This window comes from Sceloporus occidentalis, unplaced genomic scaffold (assembly GCF_023333645.1).
Source record: "Sceloporus occidentalis isolate IW3139 unplaced genomic scaffold, rSceOcc1.0.p SCAF_2, whole genome shotgun sequence".
Lineage (NCBI taxonomy): Eukaryota > Metazoa > Chordata > Lepidosauria > Squamata > Phrynosomatidae > Sceloporus > Sceloporus occidentalis.
Genome location: NW_028316982.1, coordinates 253,619,127 through 253,635,114, shown reverse-complemented (window position 1 = coordinate 253,635,114; position 15,988 = coordinate 253,619,127).

Below are 15,988 nucleotides of genomic sequence, written 5' to 3'. Positions count from 1 at the left end.
ATCATTGAGTAACAGCCACAGAATGGCCATTTTCACAACTACTTAGATAAAAAAGGAAGAGGTTTTGCACAATGTCAGAACATGATGGTAATAATCAAATCTCTTTGCTTAACTTTGTTTCCATCTGCAGGTACAGCTGAAAGATGAAAATGTAAAAACATGCACGACTTGCCATGTGAGACATGTTACAAGAGCTCAGCTCAGCTCAGCTGAAACAATGTGATTTTTGCAAATATTTTGTCCAGAATCTTCTTGGTGCACTAAGCCTGTTATGTCAACCTCATGCCGACATGGCATAGTGGTTTAAGTGTTGGACTAGGACTGTGGAAGACAACAGTTCAAACTTGCACTCAGGGTCAGCTACAGAAACCCACACTGCTTTAGAAGAAGGCAAAAGCAATATTTTGAATAAGTCTGATAGGGTCACCATAAGATGAAGCCACGTAACTAGTGCACTTTCTGTGGACATGTGCAGCATTGTGGTGGAGGCAGAGGCAGTTGTTGGTATCAGAAGAGAAAGCTGCCCTGTCAGCTCCCAGTTTTCTCTAATTCCTCCCTACCACTATTCCACTCCATCATGGCACCTTAATTCATTTTAAAAGAAACTGTAAGAAAATGAATTTCAACAGGGAGAAATGTAAGGTGCTAAGGGAAATAAATAAACAAATAAATAAAATGCACAGATATAGGATGGGGGACACCTAGCTTGACAACAGTACATGTGAGAGTAGACCACAGGATGAACATGAGTGAACAGTGTGATGCAGCAGCTAAAAAGCCAATATGAGTCTAGACTGCATCAATAGAGGTATAGTGTCTAGACTGAGGAAAGTAATAGTGCCACTTTATTCTGTGCTGGTCAGACCCCACCTGGAATACTGCATCTAGTTCTGGGCACCACACTTCATGAAGGATGTTGACAAGCTGGAGCATGTCCAGAAGAGGGTGAACAAAATGGTAGGAGATCAAAGTAGGAGGTGGAATCTTGCCCTTCCCAGTAGGCTGAGCCAAAAGTAAAGTGCTGCTTTGGTGTGTTCTTCCGTATTCATAACTTTTGCCATCTTGACTGCACTCTGATGTCACTGGGCCACACATGTTCTGATTTTCTTTTCTGAAATTTTGGAGAACACGAGATTGTATTGAAAGTGACTTGTGCTTTTGTAAAAAAAAAAAAAAAAAAAGGGAAGTGAATACAGAACTGCTAATGCAATCAAACACATCAATATCATAGCAATTTTCATTATCAACCCTAGCTCCATAACATCCCTGAATTACAAAGCAGAAAATCTCTAGAATTTTTACCAAAGCTTAGAAAAATTGTTTTTTAATTCTTTTTTATTGAAAATTCTTACATATATATAAATAAATAATAAAATTTTTATTTGTACCCCGCCCTTCCGGGTGATCAGGGCGGCTAACAAAATGCACCGAAGCGCGAACAACATACAGGATTAAAAACATACATTAACATCACAATCCTTAAAAACAATAAAAAACCCCTTAGCCCAACCTCACGGCCACGAGAGAGGAGGGAGGCCCACAGGATGTTCAGTCGGGGAATGCCTGATTGAATAGGAAGGTTTTTAGGCCCTTCCTAAATTGGGCCAGGGTGGTGGATGAGCGGAGCTCCGTAGGCAGCGTATTCCAGAGGGCTGGGGCAGCTGTGGAAAAGGATCTTCTGGCAGTAGCAGCCAACCTAGCCCCAGGCACCTTCAGGAGTTGCTGCCCAGATGTTCTGAGGGTGCGAGGCGGAATGTACGGGGAGAGGCGGTCCTTCAGGAATCCTGGACCCAAGCCATTTAGGGCTTTATAGGTAATAACCAACGCCTTATATTGCGCTCGGAAGCGAATGGGCAGCCAATGGAGATCTTTAAGCACGGGTGTTATATGGCTGGTCCTGGGAGCACCAGTGACCAGCCGCGCTGCCATGTTCTGCACCAGTTGCAGCTTCCGAGTTTGGTATAAGGGTTGCCCCATGTAGAGTACATTACAGAAATCCAGTCTCGAAGTTACCAGAGCGTGTACAACAGTTTCAAGGTCCCTCTGAGCCAGGTATGGGCGCAGCTGGCGAATCAGCCGAAGCTGATAACAGGTGCTCTTGACCGTCGCATTCACCTGAGCAGTCAGGTGAAGGGAAGAGTCAAGAAGCACCCCCAGACTGCGCACGGAGTCCTTCACGGGGAGCGTGACCCCATTCAGGACAGGTGGAACCACCGTCATTCCTGGACCAGGGGAACCTATCACTAGTACCTCCGTTTTCTCTGGATTAAGTTTGAGTCGGTTTTCCCTCATCCAGCCCATTACTGACTCCAGACAGGCCACGAGAGGAGAGACGCCATCCCCGGACACTGCATCAGTCGGAGACATAGAGAAAATGATTTGGGTGTCATCAGCGTACTGATAACCCCGCGCCCCATGTCTCCGGATGATCTCTCCCAGCGGTTTCATGTAAATGTTGAATAGCATGGGGGACAGAATGGCTCCTTGAGGGACCCCAGTTTTAAGGGCCCGCTTACTGGAGCACACGTCCCCCAGCTGCACCATCTGGGACCTCCCAGAGAGGTAGGAGTGGAACCACTGGAGCGCAGTGCCCCCAATTCCCACCTCAGCCAGGCGCCCCAGAAGGATACCATGGTCTATGGTATCGAAAGCCGCTGAGATGTCCAAGAGCACCAACAGGGACACGCTTCCCCTGTCAATGCCCAGACGGAGATCATCGACCAAGGCGACCATGGCCGTCTCAACCCCGTGACCCGCCCGGAAGCCAGTTTGAAATGGGTCCAGATAATCCGTTTCATCCAAGACCGCCTGAAGCTGGATCGCAACCGCCCTCTCAATCACCTTCCCCAAGAATGGTAGCAGCGACACCGGCCGATAATTATTATGAACCAGGGGGTCAAGGGAGGGCTTTTTTAGGATCGGTCTTACTATGGCCAATTTAAGATCCGATGGAAATCGCCCATCCCTGAAAGATGTATTAATTATCCGGCGTAACAAGAGTGTCACCGCCGGTCCCCCCTGGGCCGCTAACCATGAGGGACAGGGATCAAGAGAGCAGGTTGTTTTCCGAACACTTCCAAGGATCTTGTCCACATCCTCGGTACTCACCGACTCAAACTGATCCAGAATAACATAATCCACGGAGGCTCTGGACGCTTCTACCCTAGGTTCTGCCATAATGTCGGCGTTCAGACCTTCGCTTATACGAGAAGTTTTATCCACGAAAAAGTCGTTAAACAAGTCGCAGCAGGCCTTAGAGGGTTCAAGGATCTGGTTCAGGGCGGGAGGGAGCTGAGTTAGCTCCCTGACCACCCTGAACAACTCTGCTGGACGCGACTCCGCGGACGCAATACGAGCACCATAGAACGAATTCTTTGTTGCTCATATTGCCTCTCCGTAGTCCTTTAACAGTCGGTCTAGGAGAGTCTTGTCGCTTAAGCGAAGGTGTTTCCGCCAACGGTACTCTAGCCGTCGCAGAGCCCGCTTCCTCGCCCGGAGATCTTCCGTATACCAGGGCTTGCGTTTGGAAGCGGGCCTGAGAGGGCGCTTGGGAGCGATTCTGTGTATAGCCCCAGAGAGACCGGCATTCCAGATACCGGTAAGGGCATCAACAGAGTCGCCATCATTTCCAACCGTGAGCCCCTCTAAGGCTTCTTGGAACCTCTCAGGTTCCATCAGCCTTCGAGGGTGGACCATCCTAATCGGTCCACCACCCCCGGGGGGGATCTGGGTAGAAGCCTTGATTATCACCTCTACCAGGAAATGATCCGTCCATGACAAGGGGGAAATATCAACTATTTCCGCCCACGGATTTTCCGCCTCCGAACAGAAGACCAAATCGAGAGTATTACCCGCACAATGCGTGGGACCCTGTATCAGCTGGGACAGGCCCATGGCCGCCATGGTCTCCATGAATTCCCGAGCCGCACCAGGTGGAACAGAGCTGGCCGTGAGGGAGATGTTGAAGTCACCCAGGACAAGAAGCCTGGGCGCCTCCAACATCAGCTCAGCAACCAGCTGTGTCAGCTCGTTAAGGGAGTCCGCTAATGCACGGGGTGGCCGGTACACTAACAGAATCCCTAGACTGTCCCTAGCCTTTAGGGTCAGGTAAATACACTCGATATAGGTGGTCTGTCGGAGGTGGTTCCTGGTGAGGGACACGGTGTTCCTATGTACCAAGGCCACACCCCCCCCCCCCGCCCACCTAACCTGCGCTGGTCCTTCACCGAGTACCCGGCAGGGAGGGCCTGAGCCCACACAGCATCCCCTTCCGGCCCCAGCCAGGTCTCGGTAATGCAAGCCAGGTCACACTTTGAGTCCTCCAGGAGATCCTGGAGGATGTGGGTCTTGTTATTAATAGACCTGGCATTGCACAGGAGCAGCGACAGGGTTTGTGGCACGGTTGGAGTGACCCTCAGGTCCTTCAGGTTGGGAGGGGGACAGGAAGGCGAGATAGATATGACGCATCTATCCCGTCTTCCCCTGGAACGGAAGTCCCTTCTCCCACCGCCATACCTCCCCCTGCCCCACACAACCTCAATAGGGGCTCCGCCCACCAAGGGTATGATATATTACATCATACACAATTTTCTCATCAAACATTGTTATAATATTCCCTTAATCCCTTCTTTTATTTATCTCTTGGATTTAAATTCGTGATGGTTTCTTCAACACACTTCCTTTCCCATTGGAATTCCGTCTATCTCTATTACCTTTTCCATCTTCTTAAATTTTCTTGTGACTCTAGTAATCCATACAAATAAAGCTCTAAATAGTTTCCTCCCACACTATAGGTTTGCTTCTAATATATGCTACTGATCTGTATTAAAGGGAGGTCTTCTTCTATATACAGTAATCTTAGTTTTCTCCCTCTAAATTACCTACCTGTTTTCATCACTGGTTATAAGTCAACAGGATTTCTCCATAAAGTTATATTCATTATTCTTTGTACTTAAAATCCAAATCCTCCTCAAGATTATTCTTTCATCTCTCAGGCTTATTTCAATTACATACCATCTTATTATATATAAATCATATACCAAACCGTTATAATGTCACAATATTAAATCCGTATGTTCTGAAAAGTAAAAAAAACATTTAAGCTTTCAAATTGGTATGTCTCGATTAGACAGCATGTTTGCAACTTTACCCCACATTTTCCCCATATAACACAATGTTCTTTCCCAACATATTCTCCATTTAGTATTATCCTCATCCTTCAATTTAGATGATAACAAATCTGTTTCCATCATTTCATATATTTTTATACGCCAATCATTCATTTCTATTTCCTTGTCACTTTCCCAAAATCTAGCATAGGTTAAACTCGCCGCTGTTAACATGTAAAAAATGATTTTACCGAATTTTACTTCTACCTCATCATCCAACATACAAAGTAACCAAATTTCAGGTCTCAAATTTAACTTAATCCCCAGAATTTTATGAACTTCATCTTGCATTTGTTTCCAGAACGATTTTGCTCTATTACAGGACCACCATAGGTGAAAATAAGTGCCTATCTCTCTGTGACACTTCCAACAGTTCCTCTTACCCGATTTGTAAATTTTGGCTAGCTTGTCTGGCACCAGATGCCACCTATTTAGGATCTTATAGTAATTCTCTTTTACATATTGTGACATAGAGTATTTTAATCTTTTGTTCCATGCTCTCTCCCATTGATCTAAATCAATTACTCTACCACAATTCTGTGCCCATTTAACCATGGCTTCTTTAATTACCTCATCCTTGGTATGCCATTCTAATAGCTTATTATATATTTTGGATAAAGTTTTCTGTTCTGATTGACATATAATTTCTTCCACTTCCGTATTGGAACTTGAAAAACCACATTCTTTTTTATCTATCTGATATCTCTGATATAACTGTCTATATAAAAACCATCCTATATTCCATTTTTCTTCCTTCATCCTCTCATACTTTTTAATTTCATGATTTTCATCAATTAAATCTCTGTATTTTATCCAGACTGTTTCTCTTTTGGGATTGACGTATAGGGCCTCATGTGGTGAGAGCCACATTGGAAATTTCCAATTTCCAGAAAAATTATTTTTTTTTAAAATAAGCAGATTGCAAAATACATATATTGGAGATTAGTTTAATTTTTGATTTGTGGTAACTTACAGAAGGCATTGAAACTGGGGTGGCAATAGTACTATTCGCAGATTATTGCCATTTGGTTCTACTAGGTATTCAGAAACCAGGATTGGCTGTCCAATTGAACACACAACTCTTATTTAGAAATGCCTTGCTGCAGCCTTGTGAGTATACACACAGACGGGATATATATGCCCTTTACATCTGGAGCAACCTGGCTTGGGCAATGATGATCAATAAAAGAAAAATAAGATTTTTTTATTGCATGATAACAACAGATTGATCTTTCCCAAGAGAGTTGAGATAATCAGAAAGGAAGAGTTCTTACTTAATATGAAAACATCATGTATATATCTCCTTCCTCATTTTAATTAGCAGAAGATTTGCAACAGACTGAAGAAAACATGTATTCACAGAGTGCATCATTAATGTACATAGGATATGACAATCCCAGATGTAATTGCCATTGGTTTTTGTGGTTTTCCTTAAAGGGGGGATTAGACAAAATAGTGGAGGACTTCATCACTAGATCTTTTTCATGATGGCTGTTGCCACTTCCAGCATGACAACAGTGGGAGAGGTTTCATATCCTGTTTTGATTCTTCCTGCAAGGCATATGGTTGACTCCTATGAGAACAAATTGTCCTATGTTATGACCCAAGATGGTTCTTCTCTTGTGCTCACTGTCAAGCCTGTGTAAGATTCACAGACAGAGAAATCAAGACTGTTTCACCTAATGCCACAACATGTAGAAGGAAGGATTTACAAAGATTGTCTCCTTGTTTATCTCATGAATTTGGCACTGTGTAAAGTGGCAAACATTTGTATATGACACCACCTCACATTTGCTGGCCTCTAAGATGCCACAAGAGCCTTTGAGAGCTTGGGAACATTGGTTGGCATTAATTGGTGACATAACATAGGTGTTTCATCCAAGTTATGCATGCCTTTTTTTTTGGTCTTTTTTTAATCATTGCAGAGGTTGGAATTCACTACCTCTACTATGCAGTGACAAAACCTCCCTGAAATCCAGCTTTTTCATGCTTGCTCCCCCTTCCATGGCCATTAAGTGGCTGGTGAAAAGTAGAGGAAAGCTGAGAAGTGTGTGTCTATGTGGCTACAGCCAGATGCACAATGATGAAAGCATGCTCTGTGTTGGAAGTGCAACAACTGAAGAATGCTTAGCATTGAGCAGTAGTAATAGGGTTAGAAAGTTTAAGTGAACCAAAGTGTCCTTCCTCCTGTCTACCTATCCTGCACACTTTTGTGATGTAAACTGATGCTCTTAGGGATGTTTCCATCTCTTCTCTTTCTCAAAGTCCTCTAAGCTTTTCCCTAGAATGTAGCACTCTAAGTAACTTTCCTATCTTTAGAATGAAGTTCCTATAATAAAACCTTTACTTTGTTTCTCTAAGCCATTGCTATCTTTGCTCCTTGGTCAGAATTCTTAACCACTGCATGCACACTCGGTCATGCTAGACATCCTGGAAGATGACAATATCATGCGGGTTTGGCTATAGTTAAATAGCCAGACACCATTCAGACATTTCTGGCTTTTCAGCAGTCACTAAATGGCTGTTGGGGTGGTAGTAGTACATGGGGAAGATGAGTTCTGCAAGAGTGCACAAGGGAGATGTGCCATTGTTTCATAACTGTGAAACCTTTAGGTCCCCTGATGCAGGATCTCAGTTGTTACTTTTTGGACTGTAACAACTGCAATCCAGGTTAGTGGCTCTACTGCCTGCAGGACTCTAGTTGTTGTAGGACCAAGTTGCTATAATGTGCTGTGTAAATATGGTTGGTTATGGATTCAACCATCCATGACTTGAAAATACTTTTAAAAATCCCCAAAAGCAAATTTTGAACTTGCCATTTTCTGTAAGGGACAGCCTTTTACTGCTCCATTCTATTTAATGGGATTTGGGCATCCATGGATTTTGATATACTTGGGGGTGAGAGTCCTGGAACCAAACCCCAGTAGATAATGAGAACCTACTGTACATTCTATGTATTGATATTTATTCTTCTTTTTATTATTTCAGTCTTGTAAGGTAGGTTATTGTGAAAGGTAGTGAGCTGCCTACCTATCAGGTTTGTTTCTGAGATGGAATTTGGATGCATTTCCCCAGCTGAAGTCAGCACATTCACGCTTCACTACATTGGCTTTATAAAAATTAGTTTCCTCCAGACATCTTCTAAGAAGAATCAGAAATGATTCTTTGGCTATTAAAACAGGAAATTAGTGTTGTAAATTTCTGCCAGTGTCCTGATTTATTATACAAGCCAGGCAGAAAATATCTCATCTAGGTTCTAGGGTTAAGGCTGTTTGGGGACATACAGTTCAGATACATGATGGCAATTCTAGCAGTTTATAGGCTATGCATCTCTAGTGGCCTTAACTTAACTCAGTCTTCATTTCCGGATGTATCCTCCAAAAAAGTGTGTGTTTGTGTATTAAAAAAAAAAATCTCTTGCTTCACTAACATTTTATGAATCAATAACAAAACGTATATACGTGTTTGGACATATCCTGCTGTTAATCCCTGAGTCAAAAATTACGCATGTCCTCTCACATTCTGTACTTCTGGTCCTTCCTGGCATGAACAATTATTTTCTTGTCCATAAATACTTTTGCCCCAATATTCCCTGAACAGACTTTTATAAAAAGAATTCGTGGAAACTTTTAGACTTATAAACCAATGGGTTTTAGAGCCGGGATGAATAGCATGGGATGTGTCCAGATAAACACTAAAATATATATTTTACATATTTACAGGGCATTAAGGCATCACTGTGATATATCCCAGAGACTTTGGAAAGCTTGGTGCTTATAACATTTTTGTTCAGAAAGACTCAGATAAGTTCAGGAGAGGCTGAGGCTAGATTTTAAAACTGGGTGCAAAGGAGGATATGGAAGAATCACTGATAGAGTATTTGAGTCTGTCAGAGCAGTTGCACAGTTAAGTAATTTTTTGGCTGGGATGGAAATCGTATTATGGGCCTCTTCCCTTTAGATGGTAATGTGTGTATCACTTAATACATTTCAAATTATGGTAAAGCAGTCTTGTTGCATTTTAAGCCCTTTTCTTGTGCTCTTTTTGCTGAATAAGACCCTGGACGATGTTGGCCATTTATGCATCTCACCCCTTCCAAAAGAAAGAAATGCAAGAGGACAAATGGGGACACAGATATGCACAAAATCTGCACATGTTAATTGTTATATAGCAATGTAATTCAAGGTTAGGAATTATAAGGCTCTTTGGATATTGTTGGAATGCGATCCGTAGCAGCCTTAGCCTTGCCAAGTCAATGATGGAGAATGCTGGGAGTTCCAGTCCAACAACAATCAAAGGGCTGCATGATTTTTATTCCAGATGTATACACAGAAATTATTTCTGTACTATCCACAGACATAAAATGTTTCTTACCATCTTATCTTACCATTACTCTGTCTCTTCTATGGTGATATCAAAATGCTGCAGTTCCTTCCCAAGAGAGAATATTCATCTGATACCAATACTTACTTTCTGTCTGTCTCTTTCTGCCCCCCTCCTCTATGTATTTTTAGATGGTAGGTTAAAAATGGTATTACTTGCCCAGATATGTTGTTGTTGTTGTTGTTGTTGTTGTTGTTGTTGTCTGTTGTGTGCCTTTGAGTCATTTCCAACCTATGGCAACTGTAAGGCAACCCTATCATGGGGGTTTCTGAGGCTGACAATGTGTCACTGTACTGTGTTATGGTTTTCACCACCAGCATCAGTAGAATTAGCATCATCCAGTGTGGTGGCTCCCCCCCCCCCCCGCCATTGAACTCCTCCCATGCTACACCATACAAAATCCTTAGTAATGTTTTTTGTACTGTTACCCATAAATCATAATTCTCCTATATCACTGAATGTAATGTCAATAGTTGTGACTAGCAAAATCAAAATTATACCTTTAAATTACAAAATGTGTTCACGTGTACGAAGTTTTTTGTTGTTAAAGTGAAAATTTGGTAAGGTGTGATGCTTTCCAGAAAATGTATAAAGAATAAATTTAAAATATATACATAAAAAAATTTTAAATTTTAAATTTTATTTTTTTAAAAAATAAAACCCGAGGCCTTTCCTTTCTCCTTCTCCTTCCATTGAGCCATCACGCCACTCACCCCATCTCCTCCTCTGAGCTCTAATGTTTTAAAGGAAGACAGGTGAATGCCACAGTCCCTTTCTGCCAAAAGGCAGATGTTTGGGAAGCAGTGGTAACACACCCCTTAAGGTATCACCTGGAGTGGCCCATACTCCCCACACCCTCCCCAGAAATGCCCCTGGTTTCCACAGGTTGTTTCTTCCATCCCTTTCATTTTTGTGATTGTTGTTTTAAGATATTATATGGCTATTTGATTCTGACTTTGTACACCACCACAGAACCTAATTTTGTGGTTAAATGCGAGGGTTCCTTAAGGTGACAATGTACAATATTTCTTAAATGTAAATATTGGGACCTTCTTTACTATATATATATATATATATATATATATATATATGGTAGCCATTGCTGCTTTGGAAGGGCCCTCTTGCTTATTCTGTTGAGCGGGGCCATGAACTCTGCCCTTTTGTTTTGTGCTCATGCCTCTTTGTAGGTTTCCTACTATTTAAATTAGAATGCTGGATTCTGATCTAAGAGCAGAACATGAAAAAGAACTGGTTTGGATTACAACGCATAGAATTATTATTATTATTATTATTATTATTAGTTCTAGTAGTAGTCTGGGAGATTCTTTATGTAGTCCAAAATGTAAATGTTCAAAAATGTAAATATAAGGGAGGGGAGAAGAACAGGGAGACTTAGCCTTCATTCTCTTAAAACAAACATAGTGCTGATTCTGACACAGAGCTAAATTTTACCTAAAATGTATGATAGCAAGCCCAGGTTCAGGTTTACACTGGAAACTGCATTCCCAGATTTTGATCTGATCCAGACATTCCTAATCTCAAATTAAATGCTTTCTTTGTTTTATCAACATTTCTGTGTTGTTTAATTTGACCCAATTTAAAAAGTGGTTGATAGAATTTCAATGAGTTTATCTCATTAATGAATATTCTATAATCGTGGTGCCATGAACTGGGTACAACACACAAATTATATGTTAATTAATTACATTACTTGGAAGATCCCATCCAGTCATCTAATCACTGGGATTATACACAGTGTGAAATTCTGTTGATTAGTCCCAACTATAGTTGATCATTGAATCAATTGTTGAACAATGAGGTAAATTAACTGATTCGATGTGTCTACTCATGTCAGGACTAAAACTAGAACTAAGGCCAGTGAATGGTATGATGTCTCAAAGCAAATAAGCCATTTAGAATTGGCTACCTAATATCCTGACATATAGCAAGTCAATAAATGTTTTATAGTCTGAAAACCTACTAAAATAATGACAGTTTGCTTACTTCATATATTATTTGGCTTTAAATACAGAGGAATGTATATACCATGGTTCAGCTCTATATTTTGTAATTTGTCAGTCATAATTTATTGCGCAAACAGGATATCAATGCATTTATTTTATAAAAGACTGGGTACTTTTATTCAAAGTAACGCCTCATGAATTTGCAGATGAAATGAACTCAGGTTAATAACCTTTCCTACAGAAAATATTTAGAATGATTAATAGGGTGGTATAATGACACTGTTTATAAAGACATAGTTGTCTTCTCTTGGATGTTATTAAGAGAATAACGGTTGTTAGGGCACACCTTTATACTGAGATGGCATTGCCCATGGGCACAGTTGAGTTTACAATTCTATGCTCAAGGAAAACTCTGAATAAATATAACTAATCTCCTTTGTTGTGTGCCTTAAGTTACTTCTGACATATGGTGACTCTAAGACAAACCTATCATGGGGTTTTCCTGGCAGGATTTGGTCAAATGGGGTTTGCCTTCACTTTCTCCTGAGGGTGAGAGAGTATTACATGCCCAATATCAGACAATATCAGACAAAACGGGGATTAGAATCTCAGTCTCCAGAGTCATAGTCTAAAAAGAGTCATAGTCTAACACGCACATTATTCAAACACACTCAAAAAACCACTTGCCATATAGAATACACTTTTACACTTCATTTGAATCATACCCATTGACTTGAAAGACATGTAACATCATTTACTGACAGTACCTGGATTGTTTAGAGGGTAAAGAAAGGAGTGCCATATTTGTAGAAGCCCAAAATCTGTTTCTTGAACAAATAGATTACCTGGAACTGATAGCTTCTTATGGGCACAATTCACCCCTCTCTTGTTATTATTGTGTGTCTTTAAGTCATTTCCCATTTGTGGTGACTCCAAAGTGACCCTGTCATGGGGTTTTCTTGGCCAGATTTCTTCAGAGGAGGTTTGCCATTGCCTTCCTCTGAGGCTGAGAGAATGTGACATGCCCAAGATTACCCAGTAGGTTTCATGGCTGAGCTGGCAATTGAACTCTGGTCTCTGGAGTCATAGTCCAACACTCAAACCACTGTGTAACACTGGTTCCTTATTCTGCTGCTGATCTGCTAAATCCCGTGCTTGATATTCCTAGAGGGATTGTGTTGTGTTATCCTTGGCACTGAGTTTTTTTGTTTTTGGAAAGCATTCTATAGAAAAAGGTTGTGTACTCCTAAACTGGAACTGCACTGATTATTCCCAATGAACGCATGCATTCTTTTACTCCAAGGGCATTTTTAGGGCTCAGTTTTAGAGCTAAAATTCTGGCAACTACAGTGTATTTGAACTGCCTAGTCCAAACCTGCAGGTCTCATCAAATAGCCTCATGGAATTTTCCACCAGATAAATTAGAAAGACATCTTTCTCTTTGTGTGTGTATGTATGTATGTATGTCCATGTGTGTACATTTCAGAGGGGAGAGCATGCCAAAGAAGACTGACATGTTGAACTTGGAGTAAACGGGCCACCACTTTTATTGATCATGGCTGAAAAAGGTTGGCTTAGCATGGGGCACAGATGCTGAAAGCAGGCACTCCACCAGTCAGCTAATCAGGCTGACTGGGATCCCACATGCACCACCTCACCAGATTGCTTGTTGGAGGGAACCTAGGTGTAACAGTACTGAGATTCCACATGCATGAAAGCCACAGTATGGCTTTTTTTCAGTCAGCTGGGTCTATGGCAAGACCATGTCCAAAGCTGGGTTTGCCTCTATGAGTCTCACCCCAAAAGGACCCCTATTAATTATGGGTGATGGGTACTCAGACCCATTTTCTCTCATTTTATCTAGTCTCATGCTGAAGCCGCCAAGGTTGTGACAAAACAACACCAATGGTACTCCTCTAGAAAGCCAGTCCAGATACGAATGTCAACACCATAGAGGAGAGGAGTGAGATGCCACTCCAAAGCTGAATGAGGGAGTTGGCCTTGGGATGATGGTTTAATGCTGTGCAGAAGGACCAGGCTGAAAACTTAGAAAGTCATATTGGACTGCTGAGTCCCACATTCAGACATCTGGTTAATCTTGCTTCTGATTGGTTGACTGTTTCCTGAAGAAACTTGTCAAGAAAACCCCATGATAGACTCTCCATAGAGACGCCATAAGTAGGAAACAACTTGAAGGCACACAGCAACAACACGGAGGTGATGGAAAGTAAACAAACAAACAAACAAACAAGAAACATGGCTAGAAAAAATTAAGAAATCTGAGCTCGACTCTAGAATCTATGGACTGTTCTTAGATCAACTGACAAGAACTGGGCATATTCAGAAAATAGGACTTCCCATTTAAACTATTTAAAAGTATATTTATTTTCCTGCGGGGATGGAGAGATGGAAATAGTGTGCCCGATTATTAAATGATAGCATACAATGAAACATTTGTGGTCATTTTCTAACACTCATTTCCACAGCATCTAAACTTAATAAGTCAATGAAATCAGTACCAACAGATGCATTTGATTATCAGCACAAATATCACTGAGAAATGGGAAGTTGAAGGCAAGTTGCTCTTGCAAATCTGGCCATACCTCAGTATTGCACATTTCCTTCTAGGGAGAAATAACTCTGTAGTGGATGACTTCTAGCACAGAAGTGGCCAATAAATCATTACTTGAAACTATATGCTGAAAGCAGAACATCTTTCTGGGACAAATGTTCTAGCGTTTTATCCAAGCCTAATGGATTTGAAAATATTTGTTTATGAAGTATAATAAAATCATTTCTAGTCACTAAAGAAAACGCTAGGCAAAATGTTATGCATATGTTAACAAATATGTTACATCAGTTGACCTGGGTAGCTTCTGGTTTCACAACTGATGGTTCTTCAGACTATTTTGCTGTTGAAAACTTTCAGTGAATAGAAGTGGAACATACTGGGAGTCAGCGAGCTTTTCAGGTAGAAAGACACCTATTCCCTTGATACAAAAGTCTTCAGTAGATACAGAAGCAATTCTTCTATAGATGGTAACACTTTTAGCCCATTTTAAGATGTTTCCAGATGGAGGGCTGTGCGTATATGTGCCTTCAAGTTGCCTGTTAACTCATGGTGACCTCATGAATTTCATAGGCTTTCTGAGGTAAGGAATATTCAGAGGTGGTTTTGCCAGTTCCTTCCTCCAAAACATAGCCCCCAGTACCTGGTGTTCATTGGTGGTCTTCCATCCAAGTACTAAGTACAGGGCTGACCGTGCTTAACATGTTTAGATAGGTTCTGATGTCATTAGGGTATTTAGGACTCAGCAGATGGAGAGCACCTAGCTGCATATTAAAAATCAGAAGATGTTGTGCCATTATTCCATCTTATTTTCCTTAACAGATATTTCCCAGCAAAAGGGAAGGGGGAGAGAGAAAAAAACAGAGAAAACTCAAGAGGGCCTTAAAGTGATGACAACAACATTAGCCTGAATCTCCTTTAAAAATTCCATGAATCAGCCAGTGTTACTGAAGAGTCAAATACTTGCTAACTGACACAGCATATCTCCATGAATATATGTTTACTTGAGGTTGAGGTCTTTTTGAGGACACTCACCTGAGTCTCACTAGTGGGACTGGTGCCCACCCCAGGATAAGGAATGTGTGTGTGTGTGTGTGTGTGTGTGCCTTAAAGTTGCTTGTTGACATATAGTGATCCCATGAATTTCATAGGGTTTTCTTAGGCAAGGTATATTCAGAGGTGGTTTTGCCAGTTCCTTCCTCTGAAATATAGTGTATAGCACTTAGTATTTATTTGTGGTTGCCAATCCAAGTACTAACCAGGGCTTAGCTTCCAAGATCAGACTGAATCTGGTGCCGTTAGGGTATTGAAGACTCCAGGATAATGGTGCTTCTAAATTTTATCTGGGAAGCCTTCTTCACACAACAAGACTTCATTGTAGCAAGTAATAAGCATGTTAATGAATGGTCCTAGAGTTCTTGAGTTGGAGGAGGCTTAGTATACCATATATTTCATCTCTCTTCTCCATCTATGACATTCAGAGCTAGAGCATCCCTGATGGCTGGCTGGTAATTGTTTCCATTGTTGTACCATTCTTACATTTAATACAGTTCTCCCAATGTTCAGTCAAAATCTACATTCCTGTAACTTAAGCCCATCAGATCTACTCCCACTTGTGGAGAAAAAAAAATAAATCTGTTTTTCATGACAACAGTTCATATATATATATATATATTTTGGAGGTTCTAGCAGGGGAGCGCAGCTATCGTATACCCTTGACCGAAGAACGGTACGGTCGTCCTCTTCCACCGAGCGCGCAGCTTCGGGAGGGACGCACATGGAGCGGTGAGGGAGGAAGGGGACACCCGCCTAGCCAGCCAGATCAGCCGAATCAACCCTGGCGATCAATGGGGTGACAGATGTCTCAGCCAGATCGCCCTCACATCCCAGTTCATATATTTGAA